This window comes from Pungitius pungitius, chromosome 2, assembly GCF_949316345.1.
Source record: "Pungitius pungitius chromosome 2, fPunPun2.1, whole genome shotgun sequence".
NCBI classification, from domain to species: domain Eukaryota; kingdom Metazoa; phylum Chordata; class Actinopteri; order Perciformes; family Gasterosteidae; genus Pungitius; species Pungitius pungitius.
Genome location: NC_084901.1, coordinates 11,772,564 through 11,778,964, shown reverse-complemented (window position 1 = coordinate 11,778,964; position 6,401 = coordinate 11,772,564).

Below are 6,401 nucleotides of genomic sequence, written 5' to 3'. Positions count from 1 at the left end.
TGCAATTTAGGTATATTAAACTTTTCTAAAGATCCATTCTGTGCTATGTTGACCTCACATAGAAGTTCAAAGCATGGGTGAGGTGATCTCACCGGCCCTCCACACCTGCCTAATGAGGCACCTTAGATTAGTCTCTCTTGGTGTCAGCCTGCAAGCCTCTTTTTGTGTCCCTGGATGTCTCTGGGCAGGCTCGAACAATGTCTCCTTTGTCTCCTGGCAGGTTTATCTATTCCTCCTGCCTCTCTGAAGTGACAGAGCAGGTTTCAACGTAAGTGGCAGGAAGAAGCCAAAGCCAATGCCAAAAAGAGGTTAAACAGATTGATGGATAGAATGGATGAAAGGCAGGAAAAAAATAATTGACTTAAAATATGAGCAATTAATGATTAACTGAATTCGTGCACACATTCCCTCAGAGTGTGGTGAGTGATATCATGTTGAGAATCATTGTGAATCATTGTGCTGCACATGTTTTCTAATCGGTACAATTCCCAAAGCAGCTGTCCAGTTTCACATGGTTACATTAGAAGCTGTAACTTAACATTCATTGTACTGCTACTACGCTACCAACAGGGATAACTAAGTGTGGCAATACGAGCGCCCTATGACACTCCAGGAAGAATAATCTCCAGCAACGCCACTTGGGATAAGCCCAAGACCACTCTCATTAAGGCACGCAGAGCCGTTCACCAAATCAGGGGTCAGAGACCATAAGATAATTATAAAAATATAGTTTTATTTGTTTAATACTCTTTTTCTAAAATGGCAATATGTTCTGCGATAGGGCGTTTGAGGACTATAAAGAAAACAATAAACAATTCAAATCAATAAACCAGCATGCATGATAAAGATGTAAACAAATTCAAATCAAACAATTCAAATCCATAAACCAGCATGCATAATAAAGAAAACAAATTCAAATCAAACAATTCAAATCCATAAACCAGCATGCATAATAAAGAAAATGCAAACAAAAAAAAGAAAAAAAACCAACATATAATATGTCCAACAGTTCACCCAATAGAGAGCCACATTTGTACTGTTCTTCCGAAAGGTTTTTAACCGGTATCAAGAACAGTCTCAGTGAGGGGGGGGGAGAGAGCGCGCCGGGGAGGATTGGCCCATTAATTGGTCGCGGCACCAGGATAGCACCACAACAGCATGTCCAAGGCTGCAGCCCGGTCCAGCTATGCTGTGAAACACAGCATTAGAACAAGACCGTAATTAATGTACAGCAAACAGGCAGACACAGCGACTTACCAAATTACAGGTCACGCTGCCCACAGACCCCGGCGGCAGCACCCACCTCGCACACACTCACAGACGGCGGCCCACACTATAACAATTAAGACCATTTAGATTTTTATAATGACGCCCAAATGTGTTGAAAAAAAGGGAGGCGTGCATCGTACCGAGACACCGAACACCAGCAGTCCAGGCATTCATCCACCCACGTGGGGACATCCATGACCCAGACAGGGTCACTATATGGAAGGATGCACATTAGTGCCGCATACACGGCGACACAGGAGACTAAAAAGGCACAAAAGATGGAAAAATTTCCCTTACCACACCACAGCAGAATGTTGACCTAGGGCAGCGGCCAAAACATAAAGCGCGCCTCCCGGACAGTCTCCACAGACACCCAGCAGGAGAAGACCACAGGACGAGTCCACACACACCAGAGGCTTAAGTAATATCCCTGCCTCTCCCAATCAATCACAATTAGCCCCAGGTGTGCTGGTCCACCCCTGTGTGCAGGAAAGAGGGAGGGGAAAACCCTCATCCGGTCACACCTACCCCTCGTTTTTTTGTATCGTCGTCCCGACGGTAAAGAAGGCCCCCTAGGTCAAGACCATGGCCGAAAAATGACCGATTGCAGATTCATTGTTGGGTCTGAAGGCCTCCCGACCAGGCCACCAGCCGTACCCCTAACAGGCTGAGGAAGCCGGTGAACATTCGAATGATGCCCGGCAGTGGGACGGGTGGTGCGACGCATAACTTGCCCACTCGTACTAGGCTGCTCCGAGGCCAAGGACAATGGGACTTGTGACTGTGACTGAAAGGACGGAAGCAATAGGGCCTGGTCCGGCCTAGTTGCTGTGGAAGGTACGAGGGGCCCAGGAGCTGGGGCACCTGGTGTAGTGCTGGACACCAATAGCCACAAGTCACTATTTGACGACTCGTCCAGCTGAGCCACACCCAAAGGTGATGGTGCTTGAGTGGGTAAAAGATCAACCTCAACTGGCTGTACCACAGCCTTCAACATGTCGCGATGCACATTCCTTACTTTGTGCAGTGCGTTCACCGGTGCCACTGCATAAACTGCCCCTTCCGATGAAGCACTTACCACCTGATGAACCTCCGAGTTCCACAGATCTCGCAGCTTATGACGGCCCCTGGCACCATGATCCCTCACATACACCAGCTGGCCCACCAGCAGCGGCACCTCTCTCACGTGCTGATCATGCCGCTCCTTCCGACGACTTGCTGCTGTCAGCAGCCGCTCACGAGCACAATCAAAGGCAACCCTCAACTTTTCCTGGTGCTCTGCCACCCATCCTTGCACCTCACCCGGCCTTGGTTCTTCCACACGCCCCAAAAGGAAGTCAATGGGCAGCCTTGGTTGTTGGCCAAACATCAAGTAATAAGGGGACTCCCCAGTACTCTGATGAGGTGTTGTATTATAACAGAAGAGGACATAAGGTAGACAAGATGCCCAATTCCGCTTCTGTGTCAAGGGCAATGTTCGGAGAAGGTTGTGCAGTGTTCGATTGAAGCGCTCACACTGCCCATTTCCTGCCGGATGGTAAGGAGTAGTACGAGATTTAGTTATCCCATACATCAAACAAAGTTGTTGGATCAAAGTGCTTTCAAAACTCCTCCCTTGATCAGAGTGCAAGCGACTTGGCACACCAAACTTATAGAACCACTCTGCCACAAGAACCTGGGCCACAGTAGAGGCAGTCTGGTCACGTGTAGGCACAGCCACCGTGAACTTACTAAAAACATCTGTCATGACCAACACATTTTCAAACCCATTTCGAGAAGGCTCCAACAGTGTAAAATCAATGGCCAGTATTTCATTTGGTCGGGAGGCAAGCAGATGGCCCATAAAACTATGTGGCACCGGTCCAGAGTCCTTAGCGACCTGACACCGCTCACACTCACGCACCCAATTGCGGATGTCAGTAGACATCCCGGGCCAGTAACAACGCTGCCGGACCAACTCTGTGGTCCTTTCAATACCTTGATGGCCATGTTGCTGATGAAGCAGATTCAGGGTTTCCCGCTGGAGAACTGCAGGCAGCAACAGTTGGAGGAATCCCTCCCCCCCATCTGAGCGAAGGACCTGGCGGAACAAGACCCCATCCCGCTCCACCAGGCGCCCCCACTGTGTTAACATCTTCAAAGCTGGTTTAGAAAGATGCCGCCGTTCAACTGCGGTAGGTGGAGATTTTTGTCGCCAGAACACCATAATCTCCTTCAACAAGGGATCATTCTGTTGTAATAACTGGAGATCAGAAGCTGAATGGGCTGGGAGCGCAGAGACCAGGGCTAAAGTGGCTACTACAGGCTGCTCCAACGGTTGGCCAGGCTGAAGGTCAGGCAAGACTTGGCCTCCCGGCAACAACGGGACAGCAGAATCTAAACCCGAAGAATACTGTCTTGAAAGGGCATCAGCATTCCGGTTACTACGACCGGATCTGTACTTTATCTCAAAATCAAAAACTGCAAGCTGAGCCGCCCACCGATGTTCCGTAGCCCCCAGTTTAGCAGACTGGAGATGGCTTAACGGATTATTATCGGTGTACACCGTGCACTTGTGACCCAACAGGTAGTCTCGAAACTTTTCTGTCATAGCCCACTTAAGAGCCAAGAACTCCAACTTCATGGAGCTGTAAGTCGCCGTATTACGCTCAGTCTGCCGAAGTCCTCTGCTGGCGTAAGCCACTGGTCTCACCCCACTGTCAGTCTCCTGGGAGAGAACAGCGCCCAGGCCACTATAGCTAGCGTCTACCTCTAAAATGAAAGGACGCGAAAAGTCTGCGAATGCCAACACAGGAGCGGAGACAAGCCGATCTTTCAGTCCCTCAAAACTCTGCTCACATTGCGGAGTCCATACAGCATCCAGAGTCTTACTGGCACCCTTCTTGGACCTCTTGCCTGACGTCTCAGCCACCAAGCGATGCAATGGTGCCGCCAGCTGGGCAAACCCCTCGACGAATCGACGACAATAGCTGGCAAACCCCAGAAATGAGCGCAGCTCAGATGTGTTCTGTGGTCGCCTCCACTCAGCCACAGCCTCACACTTCTTGGGGTCAGTAGACACTCCCTGGGATGAGATGACATGACCCAAGTACCCCACTTCTTGTTGGAAAAAGGAACATTTCTCAAGCCTAGCCTTCAAGCCCTCAGTCTGAAGGCGCCTGAGCACCATCTCAAGACGCTGCAGATGTTGATCTACTGAGGATGAAAACACAATGATGTCATCGAGATAGAGCAAGAGAGACTGACCCTGCTGATCGCCAAACATCCTCTGCATCAATCGCTGGAAGGTGCCCGGCGCGTTGCACAAGCCGAATGGCATACGATTGAACTCAAAGAGACCGAAGGGGGTACAAAAGGCTGTTTTAGGCTTGTCTTGTTCTGCAACAGGGACCTGATTGTAACCGCTGGCAAGATCGAGAGTTGAAAACCAGCGGGCCCCTGACAGCGCATCGAGACTTTCCTCTATTCGCGGCAAAGGAAATGCATCCTTCCGAGTCTTGCTGTTTAGCAACCGATAGTCCACGCATAAGCGCAGACTTCCGTCCTTTTTCCGCACCAACACAATTGGTGAAGCGTACGGACTACAGCTCTCTCGTATGACCTGGGACTCAAGCAGCTGATTGATATGAGTCTTCACTGCCTCATACTCAGAAGGCGGTAAGCGGCGGTATCTCTGCCTGACTGGGATATCATCAAGCAAGGGTATGTCATGGGAAAGGAGATTGGTACAGCCCAAGTCACCTTCATGAGTGGCAAAGACCGAGTCATACTTTTTCAGCAAGGACCGTATTTTTTCCCTATCTGGATCAACAAGCGCAGGCAGAGCCACAGACTCCAACCTATCAGGCACAGAGGAAGGAACAGTTTGAGTGTTAACGGCCACCCAAGTGGTCCTATCCTCAGTCACGCCAGCTGGCAGACTGACAACCTGTGCTGTACTTAGATTGCCCAGACCAGTCCGTGGGTAGAGCAGAACAGCCGTTGTCCCCACATTGACCACGGGGACGTACACCGTGCCCCGGACGACCCTCACCAGGCAAGATGAAACAAGCAGCCCAGCGGGTAGCCCAGTCTCAGGAGGCTCCAGCAGAACCGTCTCACCTGCCAGCTGCTCCGAACAAGTACTGGCAACCAACTTCATGTGGCCTCCTGGTACCCGCACAGCTCCCCTACCTCGAACTCTGACTGTGCCAGTAGCGGAGACGGATTCTTGACCAACTGATTTATGGCACTGCTGTAGTGCCACAACAACCGGACGCGGTGCCTGTGAAACTACAGGTGACTCAAAAAGAGAAGGTCCCAGCGCACCGAAAAGTTCTCTATAGCAACTACGAATAACATTCATCCCCAAGATTCCCGGGGAAGAAGACTCAGCGCCAGGGGGATCCCTCACTACAAGGATTCCACATCGGGGCATGACCTTTCCGCACAACTCTACATCCAATTCTAAATAGCCGATGTAGGGGATCGTCAGGCCATTTGCCGCTCGAAGCTGAAGCCAATTGCAAGACCGAAGGCAATCCTGGCCCCAAGGTGCGAACTGTGCCATGAAGAGAGACTCTGTGATGGTGGACACCATGGACCCAGTGTCCACCAAGCAGGAAACACTCACCCCCCCAATAGAAACATCCATATTCGGGCAGGAGGCAACCAATTCACATGTCGCAACTTCCTGTGAGCCTGAGGGCTCCCCACCTGAGCTGTGGCTCAATAGCTCAGTGGGTGCTAGTTTTCCGGCTGCCAATTGGGCGGAACCTGCCTAATACTGTCTGACTGCTGACCACTGGACCTATCTGGACCCTGGCGGTAAACCCTTTCCCCAGTGCAGTCTCTCGCAAAGTGGCCAGGCAGCTGACACCGCCGACAAATGACAGGGCCAGCATGGGACCTTAATCCCGGTGGGGGCAGAGCCCGGAGTGAAGCTACAGTCTGGGTAAGTTGGTTCAACTGCTCTTGCTGGCGCTTCATCAGATCCATCAGTTCACCTAAAGTGGGTTCTGTTGGAGAGACCCGAGGGCTAGATTGAACACGACCCTGCACACCACACTGAAGACCAAGAGCTGAAGGCAGTGAATAGCTACGACCTCGCACACCACCTGGCAAACCTTCACGTTCCCAGCGCATGGCTTCAG